Here is a 16,426-nt window from a genome sequence, read left to right on the forward strand (position 1 = left end):
TGTATATAGTTTAAAAATATATTTTCTATTTAGTTGAATTATCATTGTATAGCTGTTTCTAATGGTAGTTTTCCATGTATAAATTTTAAAAATAGTTTACAGTATATGAATACATAAGGAATACTTTGATTTGATTCAGAAAAAAGCATGTCTGTGAAAAATATGCTTAGCAAACTTTCTACTCTCAACCAATGACCTATGAAGTGTAAAAGTTTTTCCCAAACTGTAGAAGACCTGATTAGAATACATGGTGTTGACGTACTTAAATGCCATTTTTCTTCAACGTATGTTTATTTTAAAATACCAACTAAAATAAATATAAGAAAAAATGTGTACACACACGGTACCAAAATAAAAGGTATGAAAGAGAGTAAAGTGAAATTTAAGTCTACCCCCACTCTTGTTCTGCAATCCTCTCCTAGAGGCAACCTTACCAGTTTTGTGTGTATCGTTACATCTCCCCTTCTCTTTTAAGAATTGATCATGATGTTCTGTTTAAAACTTAGAATGTTTACTCGATTTGAAAGATATGTTGGTTTCTCTTAGTTCATGTGGCTGTCAGTAAATTCCTAGAAGTCTTCAAATATGAGCATTATCTGCAAAACAGGTGGGTTCTCAGGGTGATGCTCTATGTCCTTGTCCTCACTGTCTATGTTCATGCACATGCAATCAGAGGATCTTTTCCCTCTTACAGAGTCTCTGTAGCAGACAAAAATAAATAAGTAAATAAAACGGTATTTTAAACCTCTACAGTGCAGCCCACGTAGCACTATGTCAGGCAATCTCTATATGTTACATTAATCAATGCTCATAACAAAGAGATATTATTACCTCTCATCAGTCTATGTCTATGGACAGATTGACATTTAAGATCACAGTGCTGGCCAATAACTGGAATGCAATTCACCACAGGTTTATCCGACTCCAATTTCAAGTAGAATCTTGAATTGTGAGATCAAACGACCCCCTTTCTTTCTTCTTTCTTTCCTTCCTTCCTTCCTTTCTTTTTTTTTTTTGCAGTTAATCAATACCAAGTTATGCCACTTATGTATGTTTTCAGGTTGTTATGGCATTACTTTAAAAAATAAATTTTATATAATTCAAGAGGTATTTCTAAATAGTTTGAGGAAAAGATAAAAAAAATGTTCTGGATAAAATTATTCTCGATATCTTATTCCCCAATTTCAAAATCACTGGAGATAAATAAAAAAGTCTCTTGAAAATGCAGATGCAGTAAATTTGCCCTAAGAATCTCAGCATTGTAGGCTTGCCACAATAATAACATGATCACTGATTCCTTATTAATAACCAAAATTTGATTAAGTCAGTAATAATACTCAGAAGATAAAGACTGTGGTGCAATGCAGTTAAGCTTTATACTTCCCTGAGTAATGTCCCAGAGTTCTCTAGGAGCTGTTCTTCATCTTTTCCAATTTTTCTGTCATTACATTGAGATATATTTTAAGTTTTGTTTTTCTGATTTGAAACTTAACAGCCATAACTAAATGAGGCACTAACCTAATATTGAAGTCTTTCTCTTTCTCTTTTTTATATGAGGCTACCATTGAATAATTATATACAGATTAAACTGAAATTTAAAAGATCAAAGGCAAGGAAGTATTATTGAAAATGTATTGAATTTAGTCTCAGAATGTACATGGACTAAGAGTTTTTTTCTTTATACTTTTTGTCTGCTCATTCATTTATTATATAAATAGACTAAATCTACTTAGACTACGATGGATAATAAGTTATCACTATGTATTATTATTGCTGTTATTATTATTTTTCACCCTGGTTTCTTCATCTATAGAGAGCATTGAGCCAGCTGAGCAATCTCCAAGGTCATTTCAAGGAAAAATATTCCATCCTATTTTTGTTTTTAGATTCCATGCAACCTAGGACAGCTGGAAAGAAAGATCTGGTTAAACAGCACATGGAGCTCTCTAGAGTATAAACAGTCTTACCTTTACTGCTTTCTTGAGTTCTTAAATTGGGGTGGGACTGAGTCCTCCTCCATGCTGCCTGGTCTGTAACTAAAACAGACCTCTTATATCACAGGCAATAAAGAATAGAGTTCTAATGTGAAAACCATTTCATATCTAGTTGAACACTTTGGACTTGTAGTGAGTTGTGGTACTTCACTTCTTGTGATTTGATGGTACCGTCTGTTTTAAACAATATCCTTCTCCTCCCACTGTTACACAGAGTTACAGTTTAGGATGTGGTTGTCTTATCTGGAAGACATCAGTGACTACCAGGATTAGATCTGCTTTGTTATGGTACTTACATGAAAACTTTTAAATACTTCAACTCAGATACAGTGAAGGGCTTCCTAACATCACCACATCTGGTTAATAATAAACTAAGAAATATTGATGAAAAAATGTATCAAGCCTATTGTAATAGCTTATTCTTCAAATTACAGGAGTACAAGTTCATGGAAAAATACAATTAAAAGATAATAAGAATCTTTCCACAAACTTTTTGAAGACCTCTAATAGCCTGCATGAAAGCAGTTTATCTGCAGAGAAGTCAAGACAGTAATTTAAAGACTAAAAAGAGATTTGACCATGGTTTTCCAAACTGGCAAAGTAGGTCATCTAGACCTATGCCCATTCTGCAAGAACTAGAACATTCATTAGAGAAACCACTTCCTTGAGATTAATTGATGACATATCTAACTCTAATAATGCAAATTTGCCACAGGCAAGTTTAGAATATTTCTTCACATATTTCATACAAATACTCTCTTTTATCCATAGTCTGAATGTTCTGCCAAGCATTTATTTAGTATCGTTAAATTGATAAATGGTCTTTAAGTTATTTTCCACAATCATTCTATAAACTCTGCTGAAATAGCCTTTCCCAGAATGGATAGCTATGAAAGGCATTGGAATGCCAGTCAAATTTCAAGATTTAATCAAGAGTTACTTATATTCAAAGTTATAAATTCCATCTGCCAAAGACAATTTATTTGTATCCTTTTCTTTGGATTTCCTAGTTGTCTTTGCTAAAATATATGAATATTAGAGCTGCACATACATGATAAATTCAAGTCAGGACGGGGGTATAATGAAATCTGCTTTAAATTTAATAATTGAGTACTGTTCATGGAATTACCATGACAAACTACAGAAGCTAAAATGCTTTTTTTTTTTTTTTTCTAATGTTCTTCCTCCAGAGTAGTTTTTTATCAATAGGGTGTTGACATCATTTCCTTTCTAAGTATCCATTGTTTAACTCTGGTGGAGAGAGACAGGAAAAGGGCAATATTTTTATTTATATAAAAGCCTCTAGTCAGGCAAATGTTTTCTTGGGTACTTTATTTCCTCATTGCAAAACATGAGGTTCTTATAGAAAGATAATGACAGTATTTTACATCTAACACAAAAGCATGGTAGATTTTTTCTGTTCATAGAGTTTTTACTTACCTCCACATCAATTTTTCTTTTAAGAGATAAATAATAATTGTGTGTATTTATGGTGTTCAATGCGATGTTTTGATCTATGTTTGTATTGTAGAAAGATTCAATCAAGCTAATTAGCATATGTACTCCACATCATTTTTGATAAGACACTTTTTGTTTCGTATATAACTTTTTACTCTCTCACAAATTCCAGAAAGATATTTCAATATGAAGGTCTCCAGAAATTTAAAAAAAAAAAAAAAAAAAATCAAAATCAAATATTCCCATGTTTAACTTGAAAATTGAGTTGTCTTCTGTAATTCAACAGTCTGTTCTTAGAACAAATCCAGCTAAAATGGAAAGGATTAAACTTTGAGTTGATCAAAAGATTGGAGGAGGCTTGGGGTTTTAGTTGGACTTAGAGGCTGAGTAAGAAAGCAGAGAAAGCAGTAATAATGAAAAAGTAAATGATTCCTTGAAGTATACCTTAATCCCTTCTTTCTTCTCATTGTCATGATCTCTTTTTCAGAAATGGGGCTTAGAAAATAAGGGCAGAATATGATCTTTTGGATCAGATTGGAGGTCATTTTTCTATATTATCTTTTATGATAATGTAGTTTGAGACATTTCCTTGGCCATTAGTAAATCTAATATTAAACATTTATTGAGACCTAATGTGTTTTAATCACTCAGCTAAGTGCTTTAGTCATCAGTCATTTTATCATCATAACAACACTATGAGATTGGTTCTCTTATCAACTCATATCACGGGGTAAGGAACACTCAGGCTTGCCTAAGACCATGCAGCTGGTAGATCATAGAGCTGGGATTTAAACCCAGGCGGCCTGACTCCAGGGCCTTCACTCTTAAAAGCTCCTCTTCTGATGGCCTAATGTAGGAAGCTATTCACCAAACACATCTATTTTCAGTGAACATTAATGTAATGTATTTAAGAGAGAGAACATGTTATAAAATATATGCACTCCCCCCCACCACCACCTTTACCTTTAAGAAAACAAAATATCTATCACCAGGATTTCAGGCACATTGCTAAGAATTAGAGTCATATAGGGGAGGAGTACAGAGATACTTCTCTCTTCTTTCTCAAAGTCTGGTGGTGGAAGAAACTACTCTATCTTATTTACTGGATTGTATGGTTTTTAAAATAGTAACTGCAGGTTCATCTGTGGTAAGAAATTGGAATAAGTTCAAGGATAGTTTTTAAATAAATTTACATGTGGCTGATGGGAAAATCTTATTTTTATGCAATAAGCATATGTGGTTTGTATATATGATTGCATAATGATAAATTATTCAGATAGTTTCACAAAGAAAAATTCTGTGCCATTTCATCAGCAAACCATAATACCTGACTGACAGGTGCATGATAATTTTAATCCCTATAGCATCCTAATGAACAGGTACTGACATAGAAGCCTTATTATGTGAAAAGCACTGTAATGGAATGAAATAAAACAAATACAAGTTTGACGGTCATAATGTAGTGTTTCTATACCACATCTGACCTTACAAGCAGTGGGACTGCAGGCTGGTTTCTTACTCTTTCTGTGTCCTCATCTGTCAAATTATGGATATGTGTCTCTTCATGTGGTAGGTAGTTTGAAAGAATAAGTGAGGTATAGATAAGCACCTGAGAGCACAAGTGGCTAGCATGGTGTCCATCACACCAGGGGCTCTCATTGACACCAGTCTCTTTTGCTAAGCCCCCAAATCTTTCGGTATTCATGGCAATATGCAGGCTGGCTTAGTACAGTGTCTACAAAGAATGCTATTGTTAGTGTCATAGTGGAAATGTATTTGATGAGAATAATGTTATAAAGACAAAGTAAAGCAGACAAGGCTCAAGTCCTTTGTTTTGTGTTCTCTCCAGATGCCTAGAAGAGGCTGTCCCTTACCCTCTTTCCATTGTGTCTGCCTACTGGAATTTCATAATGGAGAAATGATGTTCAGCTGGCTATTCCTAGCTTCTGGGGCACAGGGACAAAAACTCCACTTGGGTCTTTCCTGCTCAGATAGGTGCTTACAGAACATTTCAAAAGATTAAACTTAAACACATTACACCAGAGGAGCCCTGACCTAAGTCCTGGCCCAATCATTCTTTTTCCTTGTCTATAGTCATTAATATCTTCTTGAACAGGTTTTAAAATCCAACTTCTCATGAGAATATAAACCCCCCAAAAAGAAAATGTCTTGCTCAGAAAACCTAGCGTGTAACTCAGGCATCCTCACATCCAAACCATTCTTTCCAGGCAGCACACTGTATGAACTAAAAGAAATTGAGGCCAGATGTATAAAGCATAGGATTTATTGAGCCAATGTGATGATTGTAACCGAGAAACACACAGATCAGGTCACCCTGAGAAATGTGTTCCAAGGGGATACAGCAAAGCTTAGCATTTTATAATCACAAGAAGGGTGGGGAGGAAAGGATCAAAAGAGAGAGAAAGACAGCCCTGACTAATTACTTCATCAGGTTTTCTGTTGGTTGTTCATGACGTATAGATTTGGAATGTTACTAGGTTACATCTCACATGCAGGGGTCTAGGGTAAGCATTCCAGGTTATTTTATGACTTTCTGGTGCCATCCTAACTGCTTCTAAGTAAAAATGGTCTTATAACATTTTCCAAGACAGGTGGATATGACTATTGGCTTATCCCAGATCTCCCAAGGCACTATAATTTACTGACCAGGTCAAAGAATTTTTGTTATAACACTGCTAAAAATGTCCATACAACCCACACACAGCTAAGCAGACCTGTGGCCTAATCTCTGTACTAATTCACATTTAAGGAAATATCAGTTTGTAGAGCTAGGGCTGGGTCTAGAGCTCACAGACCCCTCAAGCCCATTGTTCAGACTGGGTCACAAACCCTTCACACACAGGTCTATGAGCTAAATAACCAGGAAAAAGATCCTTGGAGCCTTAGGTTCAAGAGCATGGCCACGCAGGGCAGATGCCCGAGGCAGTAAAGGACAGCCAAGCAGTGGTGGTGCACATGTGCACTAACTCCACCCACACACAACTGTTTACAAAGAATGTGCTGCACCACACCCAACTGGACCTAAGGCAAGAAGGCCTGATTAAACTATTCTATTTTCCCAACAATCCACCCCTTCAGGGTCCCTCACTGTATAATCTATGTGTTCAGAATCTTCCACGATGTCTTCCGTGATGTTCCCTTAGCGAGGATAAATGACCCTTCCATTCATATAACCTATTGTCTGTTCGATATGCCTTAAGGCTTGTAGTTCTGTCCCTTTAAGTATTAGCCCCATATGTCCAGTTAGTAGTCATCATTGATGTGATTCTCCATGGGAATCCTAGGGTCATACTGGTGGGAAGTTCAATGCACATTCAGTAGGCTGACACACCTATCACACAACTCTGGTGCAGTGCCTGCAGCCTATGGGCAAAAAGACAGAAGGGTTATTGGTACCAACAGATTATCTGAATAGCTTCTGGGATGACCCTCATCTTACCTGACCAGACCATTCCTAGGAATTTGACTGACAGCCCAGGTCCTTGCACTTTAGCTGTGTTCACGGCCCACCCACATTGTACCAAATGACTTATCAGCATTGGAGCTGCCTGGATTAAATCTGTAAGAGAATCAGAGGTTAATAACACATCCTGTATTCACCAATGCCAAAACATGCTGCACATTTGTCCCAGACCAATGTGTTGCCAATTCAACATGAGGTCTTTGGTCCTCACCTGCTCCCAAAAGAGGAGCACCTTGGCCTGCTCCCTAGTCAAAATGGAACAGTTCATCCGCCTCCTCAGGAGCAACCAAAAAGTCCTTTAAATCCACTGAGCATACCTTGCTACCTGTTTCGGAAGTTTAGTGAAATGCTGTTCAGGGTGCAATTGCTGCCACAAGGCAACAGAGCTGCATTTGGCTGCTGGTCAATTTTCTTTTTATTAACCCCTGCTGCAAGCAAGTCAAGCCACATCTGCTTATGGCTAGTCTTGCTTGGTCCCTTTGGGATAAAATCCCGAGCCTTTCTTGGGGGTTTGGTCTTAGCCACCTTTTGGATCCCTTTTGCTTATTTCCTATTCTCTACTTCACCCAAGCCGGCTATCATCGTCGTTACCTTATGTATAGGATGACCAATGTATGGGGCCAGTATGGCCATCAGTGACCCAAAGGACGTCGATGGGGCATTTTGCAGCACTATGACTCTCATGCTGCCTGTAAAGTTCTCATCGTCTGGGCCATGAGTGTTCACATTAAACATGGACTGCTGCATTCCCAGCTCTCGAATGATTTGGACCAACTCAGCATATGTTTGCCATTTACTCACAATCTTGGGAAGTTCTCCAGCATTTGCCCACATGGTCCGGGCAGCTGCACTCACCCAGTCCATCAAGGAGTGATTACCTGGCCCTTGTGCATATCAGCAGCTATTCTGTAGCTGCTGCCTCAGGGACGGGTATATGGTAATGGAGGCCAATTTCTCCATATCCTCACCAGAGCACATCACACTATCCACCACTAGGTCCCATAACTGCAACAGCCAACCAGCCAGAGTCTCCCCATGTTTCTGCCTGAACTGTCTCTCCAAGTCAACCAGTTCAACCGGGTATATGGGACATAGGTAGTGAACTGGGTCACCTGTGGATTGCCCATCCGTTCCCATAGGCTGCTCGTGTTTCAATTTCTTGTGCGCAACAGGTCATGCCTGGAGATGCACAGTTTCCTGCAACTCACCACTGGGTTGGTCATCTTCCCTGGTGTGAGAGTGGCCAGTCGCTGCAAGTCATCCTCCAGGATAATCATCCATGCTTCCAACAACTCTGCTTTCTGCAGCAAGTCTTGATCAGTTTGCAGTGTAGTGAGCAGCAGCCAGGCTCTGGTCAGAAGAAAAGTGGCCACCAGGCGCCACATGCTCAAGGACAGCCACATTTCCTCCCCCTCCCAAGGGGTTTTCTGCCATAGTGCTTGGTCTATGATGCCTTGCAGTACCAGTGAGCAGCAACCAGGTCCCAGTCAAGAGGAAAGTGGCCATAGGGCAGAGCATATTCAAAAGTAGCCACATTTCCTCCTTCTTCCAAGGGTTTTCGGCTCCTGTACCTGCTCAGAATCCTGCCAACTATGCCAATTGTAGATCTAGGGCTGGGTCTGTGAGCTCCAGACCCAACCCTAGCTCGACACAGTTCTACAACTAAACAATAATATATATCTGTACTGTGAGTTTTCTTTCAGAGGAAATTCAGAGGATTTATAGGGCATTTAGTTATAGCCTGACTTAAAAAATCATCTGGAGACATTTTCCCCATCTCCTGAGTTTAATTGCTATACCAGGAGCTAAAATTGTGCCCAACTGTGAGGAAAATGTGCCCAACAGACTGGTCAGGCTCCCTCACCTCATATCCGGCTGACCATAACTTAGCATGTCTGTTTTAAATACATTAACTGCACATGTGCACCCAGGTGTTCCTTGCTTATCTGACTGGCACCCATGTGTTCCTTGGCTATCTGATTCTAGTATAAAAGACAACAGCTCTGAGCCACTGGGGGCTGAGCTCACATCCAAATAAAGCCTGTCAACCTTGCCAACAGCTCCCAGGATCTTTTTCCAACTACGTAGCTCATGACTTGCATGTGAGGGGTCTGTGACCCAGTCTGCACAGCAGGTTTGAAGGGTCTGTGGCCCAGACTGAAACCAACATTCACCCACAATTCCCATGCACATGGCCCCTCACTGCTATTCTCTCCCATCTACTTCCGTCTACTCCTCATTCACAACCGTCCCCTTTCCTCTAACTGGAAATGCCATTCTTCTCTGACTTGGATGCTTTCACAGCAAGGAACACCTCCTCTATAATTAAAGAAAGAACGTGGTTCTTTACACATTTGTGGTTATTACACATTTCAACTCTCTCCTCCAAACTCTTTATTATTAATATGAAAAATAAAATTATCCAAGTAATTGTGTTCTAGACAATCATCAGAGAAGTGTAGACTATTCCAATGAAGCTCTCACCACTGACCTGGAGCCACTAATACTTCAGTCTGAACCACTGTCAACCAAGAAATAAAACAAAAGCACAGCATATAAGGGTTTAGTCAGCATACTGAGGCATTTCTGATTTAGAGTCAGTACAACTTACTGCATCTTCTTGTTATTTTTTGGCTATGTTTTTAGGTGTCTATTTCCTCTACTAGACCTTGAGGTCTTTGGGGCATAATTAGATCTTATTGTTTTGACCCCAAGCCTAGAATTTTACATAGTATCAATTGGCAAGCTAATAAATGTTCAGGAAAAGAAAAATGGATGAACTGTGGAGTATGCATAAAGCAAATGTACTTCACAGGGCCCGGTTTTCCAAAGCCTTGCAGTTTCAAATATTGACCTTGCAAAGGACAGGAAATTTTCCCCAGGCTATAGTCTCTGCTGTAAGATAAAGAATTGTAACACAGCAAGGTTGCTGGCTCAGAGACAGACAGGTTACTAATTGATATGTAAAGATACTGGGAAATTGTTGTAAGAAGAGAATGTTTGCTAAAATCAAGCTTTTGTTGCAAATTGCATTATGGAGGGTCACCTTGCTTGTCTTACTGAATGTTACCAGCTTCTATTGTTAAACTTGTTAAACTGTGCTTTGCAAAAACCCCACCTATGTTCTCTTCCTGTAACTTCCTGGTCTAGAGAATAAATACAGGAAGAGGACCCCAATTCAGGGTTAATTTTCCAAATGGAAGGAATGCCTCTCTCTTGAGGGTTCCAGGAGATCAACCCCTTTTGGGGGCTTCTCACTGCTCAGAAGAAATGGGCTTTGAGTAATCTTTGGTGGCTCCATCACCCAGGGGAAAAGGGGTGACAAATCCCTGGGAGGCAAAGCAACAATAAACAAATGAAAATGTCTATGGAAACTAATTTTTTGTAGTTATTGAGTACAAGGCAGAGCAAAAGGAGAAAGGACCACCGAAATGAACATCCCACTAGGCCAAGATGATGGCAGAGTCTGAACTGAGTTATGGTAATGATGTCCCTCCCTCATCTTCCTTTAAAAATCCATGTAGGGACTGATATGCCTGCAGACCCATCTCATCCACTGTCCAGGAGCATAGAGACAGCTTTCCTTTTTACTCTATTATTAGTGTCAGCAGTGGCTAACAGATCCCATCTGCCCACTCAGGACTGTAATCCCCTTTGCGGGGTACTTACCTGTGAGGCCATGTCTCAGTAAGGCTGGGTGGGGAACAATCATACCCTGTCTCTCAGCTGTCTGTTTCTTGGAAAGGATGCTGGGTTTCCATCATTTCTCCTGTGAATAAATAGCTAATCTACCAGGCCAGCAAATTCTTTAGATTTTGCACACCCTGCAGTGTCAAAAGCAGTATGAATCCGAATCCCCCAAACCTTATCTTCCACTTCTTGACCTCCACCATCACCAATTAACACAGGGTCTTTCTTTACACTGATAACTGTCAGCTGTGCAAAGGGAGATAAATTAGCAGCTCCCACAGCCAAACAGCTCAATAAGGGTGAGAGCATATTGACAGGATGAGCTGGGGCTGTAGCACCTAGGTTGCAAATCCAGTTTTGAAATCACAAAGGTACTTTAATACCATAAACAGACACTGTAAACTTTTTGAAAATTCCATCTCCCTTATCTGATTGAGACTGACCCAGGTTATCTCAACAACAAAATGGCAATGCATTTTAAATGTAACAGGAGGCAGATCTAGATAGTTTATAGAATATTAGCACAAGAAAAGAACTGGGGGGGGGGGGGAACCAAAACTCTACTTCCATCTTGTTTACAAAATCTTTAGAAAAAAATAATATTATCCTCAAAGAAAAATTTTAGCTGGCTGCGTGTCCAGTTAATAGTTCTATGGCTTTTAATAATTTATGTACCAAATATCAGCTTTTAAATTAAGTGAAATAAATTGATTTTAAAGTTAAGCATACGTTGAGTCAACTAAACTGATAAAATAGCAAAATTACTCTCAATGCTCTCAAATTTGCTTTCCACTGATATCAAAATAAAACTAAGATTGAACAGTGAATAAACTAATTTGAATTTATAACATTTTACTCCCAAAGAAAGATTGTCCTTTTATAGAGGAAGGGCTCACAGCTGCATACTATTTACATTGTCATATGCACTGATGTGGTTGCAAGAGCTTCTAACCTAGATGCATAGCAGACACACCTGGCACATGGGAATTTAAAGAAGCAGGTTTTCTCTCTTCTTCTGTTGTTTTTTTCCCCCCTCTAGTCTAAAGATAACAATGCCATATTTTAATACAAAGGCAGAGGTTCAATGAATTACCAATTACCTACGTTGAATTAAATGCAACATATGGTCGTTATTGAAGCGTCATAATCTAAAAGTCAGTCATTTTTAATACCAATGTGATTGCATCAGATACTAATACAGACTGGTTTATAATCACCTACAATGATTCATATTCATTTAGATACTATATCACATACCTAATAAATTTATAAATCACCAAATGTACAGCATAAAGAAAACCTAATTAAAAATGGAATTAATAAAAACCAAATGTATTTTTTAAATGTCGGTGTAAAGAAATTGTGATCATGTGCCATAATTTTTCATTTGATGATGGTTAATTTTCACATTAACTTAAATTCTTAGCTCTCATCTTTGGGTCTTTTCATTTCATCTCCATCTACTCTAATTTCTTTTGAGAGTTTCTCCAACTCACAGCCCTGTTGTGTTGTGCTAAATTAAATTACAAATTATTCACTGACTAGCTCTATGACATTAAACAATGCAGTAATTATCTGGACTGATATCCTTTTGGCCACTGTCATCTCTAAAACATAAACTGGCAGATCTACAGCTTTCCAGTAATATTATTCCTTATAATGATACCCTTAAGTTGGTACAAGATTCTCAAATGTTTTCATTCCTTCTCCAGTAAACATTTATGGATTGTCTGATGTGAAAAGGCGTAATATTGGGGTTAATTAATAATTAAATAAACCTTATACTATTATAATTTGTGAAAAATCCAGCCAAAAATGAGGTTATCTTCAATCCTAATATTAACCAAATAAATACAAATTTTTAAAAATGAGTTACCATTCTTCAAATATTCCAAGTGATTAAACAAAATGATATGCTGAGGAGCATTTGGGATTACTGCATTATAATTGGCCCAATTTTCTTGGAGGACCATTTGTCTCTATGTTTTAAAAGCACTAAAATGTGTGCAATCCTTAATCCAGAAATCTAATCTCTGGGGATATTTTCCAAGGAAATATTAAGAAGTATGCAAACATTTATTTATAAGGATTCCATTAAAGTTTTATTTATAGTACATAAACATGAAAACATTGCTATATATGTATATTGTATTAGTCCTTTTCTGTTGCTTATAGCAAAATACACAGAACTGGATGACTTATAAAGGAAAACAAAATTTACTGTTTACAGTTTCTGAGTCTGGTAAGTACAAAGTCCATCTGTTGGTGGCGAAAGTGACCCAGGGGTCTCCCATTGCATAATGGTGGAAGCAGAGACAGCAGAGAGAAAGAGAACTCTGTTCTCTCTTCTTTCAAAGCCCTCAGAACCACGACCCTGACCACCATTTTTAATCCATTCACTACTGCAGTCCTACAATCTGATCACCTCTTCAAGGCCCCACCTTTCAATTACCATAGTAGGATTTCCCACACTCTTAATGGTCACAGTGGGGACCAACTTTCTAATACATAAAACTTGGGGGACACAATTAAGCTTCAGTGAGTTTTGGGAGGACATAATTCAATCCACTAAATATATAAATCATGTTTCACTCAAATAACAAAGTGATATGATGATGTTAAACTAACAATCTACAAATACATATATTTACTGGTAATGAAAGATTGCTTATGTTTTATTTTGATCGATGGCAAATTAAAAACAATATGTAAAGAAATTGTTATACACATATGGGGAGGTATCTAAAATACATACATGCTAAAACATTTAGGATTATTTTCTCTGAATAGTTGAATTATAGACTATCCTATTTTTTTCTATCTCTGTTTAATCATATTCTCTGATTTTCTATAGTAATTGTGGATGTTATGATTTTTAAAAACTTTCTAACATAGGGTCGAGCCCATGGCGCACTCGGTAGAGTGCTGCGCTGGGAGCGCAGCGACGCTCCCACCGCGGGTTCGGATCCTATATAGGAATGACCGGTGCACTCACTGGCTGAGTGCCGGTCACGAAAAAACGACAAAAAAAAAAAAAAACTTTCTAACATAAACATTCACTTAAAAATTAAGAATTAATTACTGGTATATTTGTTCACTGTCTACTCAAAGATAATAAGCAAAAATATTTCATTCTCTAGCTAAGTTGAAATAAATTCTGCAAATACTCTATAGATGATATTGTCCTACCAGTGTAACAACAACATCCCTCACTTTTTCTAATGATCAGCCAAATTTCTCTTCTTCCAGGTAGTCTGTATGGAACTATTTATAGGAGTTGCCATCTGTAATTTGAAGGGTAGGCAACAGCAAAAGTGGATAAACTGCAAGGAATAATAAATGATCCAAGAGAATTATCACAAGCAAAAAGGAAAAACGTATTTCTAGGGCCATGAGGAAACCCTTCAAGATGGCCACTGGTAGTACGACTTTTCACTTTTCAGTAGAAAAGCAGCATCTATCACTAAGAGATGTGATGAAGAAACCCAGTCCTGTCATCTCAGAAATGAATTCTTGGCTCATCAGTCCAAATTTATCAAGTTTATAAGTAAAATAAAAAAGCTCACATTCTGCATGTAGTCAGCGTGATCCGTGAAGTAGAGCACGTCATTCTTTCCTCAAGCATCGTTCCCATTCTCATTCACTGAGTGAAAACCCATGATTGACATTTTCTCACCATGAGACATGTTTTTTAAACAGAACCCATGGAATACTGATATGTAAATGCTGAGACATCTTGCTTCTTTGTCATGGCATTCTTTGTCCAAGGTCATGTGCCTTTGAACTGCAATCTATATATTAGATTATTAATCTGAAAATATATAAATTCTAGGAGAATTAACCGTTTTATACGTAGCACTATTTAAAAGATAACAATCAATTAGTACTTGTTGAATGAATGAATGTATGAAGATTGAGTGATAAACGAACATAAGAATTAAGTAACAGTAATTGAAAGTGAAGTGTTTATACATGAATAGTCATAAAGAACTATGGAATTATAAAACTCCACATAGACTCAATTCTACATAAACATTTAATGCAGGATGAGTATATCAGAAAATAACAGGGAATATTAAAATTATTTTAAGGGTGCTAGGCTAGCCCAATAGCAATTACATAAAGCATTTTAGTCCACATTATACAACAAATTCCATATGATCTAAATTGCCACAGAAGAAATAAAATTAAGTATTTATCAACTCTCTGAGGAAGAGCTAATAAATACATAGGCTTATAAATACCTAAGCTTCTTAAGCTTAGAAGCAATAGAAGAAATGCTAAAGTAAATAACATTCAGCTATATAAAAATTTTGAATTATTGTAAAATTTTAAAAGTAGTAAAAACATCCAGAAAAATATTTGCATCAAATATGAAAAAAGTTTATATTTTTAAATATAAATTGACTGTAAAATTGGAAAAAAAAAATACTTCATTGATTAGGTATAAATATTATCACGCAATACCCTCAAAAGAAAGTGCACCAATATATTGAAAAATCTACAATTGCAATAATAAGCAATAAATAGAATCAGAAAAAACAGCATGGCACCATTTTTCACCTATTGAATTAGCATTTAAAAACTATAACAGCTAATTCTCTTAAAGAGCATAATAAAATAGTACAACACAGTAAGTCATACTTTGCTGATAGTAAATTAGATCTAGACTTTTCGAAAAAATTTGGCAATATGTTCTAAGCACTATAAAAGTGTTTATACACATTGTTCTAATAGTCCCACCTTTTAAGATTCACCCATTTGATAATAATACACAAGAAACTCCTCTCTGCATGAAGATATTAATTTTATTTTTATTTATAGATCCAGAAAACAGAAGCCACAACATGTTCAAGAATAGAGAAATAGTTAAGTAATTATGGACATCTAGTCAAAAGACTATAAAGGGGCAACTGCAATGAGAATTACAGATATAAAAATTTGTATTATAAACTAAGAAAAAAGTACATTACCTATATGTTTGCAGCTATGTAAAACACATGCATCTGGAAAGGGTGATTTGGGAATATTTGCACATGGCGGGGGGACAAGTGGGGACTCCTTTATTTCTTGCTTCTTCCATCCTGTTGTCTGGAATAGAGATTTGATAATGAGTTCCAGAAGCTTCTTTCAACACTAAAGGGGAGAGTAGAACTGAGGGATGGCCAAGGCTGGAGTTTGAAGTCTGAAGCCCTGAAAACTTAATGGAGCCGCCACACCAGCGCTGGAGCCAATTTACTTCAGACTACTTATCTAGACTTTTATTTATTTAAGCCTTTGCTATTTGGGTTTTTCTGTTGTTGTTTATTTCATTTTGCTGTATGCCTCTGAACCTAATCCTAACCAATATGTAATAAAAACAAATCTAGGATTCATTCTATATTTAGTATAAACAAGCAATTCCATGTTTTAATTAAAAATTTTAACTAAATATATTTTTAGAACATAGAGCGTTATATTACATCACTGAATATCATTCATTATTTTTAATGTCCTAAACACGTTATTTATCAAGGTATTTACCAAAAGAAAAAATGGTACATTTTTAACAATAATTCATAAATTTAAAAGTTTTGTAAGTAAACAGATGTGACTCATATTTTTTCTTCTGTTTCCAGTTCTTTTCCCACCCTAACAAGGAGAACAGTCCTCTATTTCCAGTTTTTTCTCTTCATTTCAGAACCATGATGTTCCTCTCATGGGAGCTGGCTAACTCTGTTTAGTTTTGGCAGTCACAAAATATGTTCCCAGGACAAATGGCCCATGTATACTGTGAAGTGTATACACAATTCCCAGCTCA

This window comes from Cynocephalus volans, chromosome 9 (genome assembly GCF_027409185.1).
Source record: "Cynocephalus volans isolate mCynVol1 chromosome 9, mCynVol1.pri, whole genome shotgun sequence".
Lineage (NCBI taxonomy): Eukaryota > Metazoa > Chordata > Mammalia > Dermoptera > Cynocephalidae > Cynocephalus > Cynocephalus volans.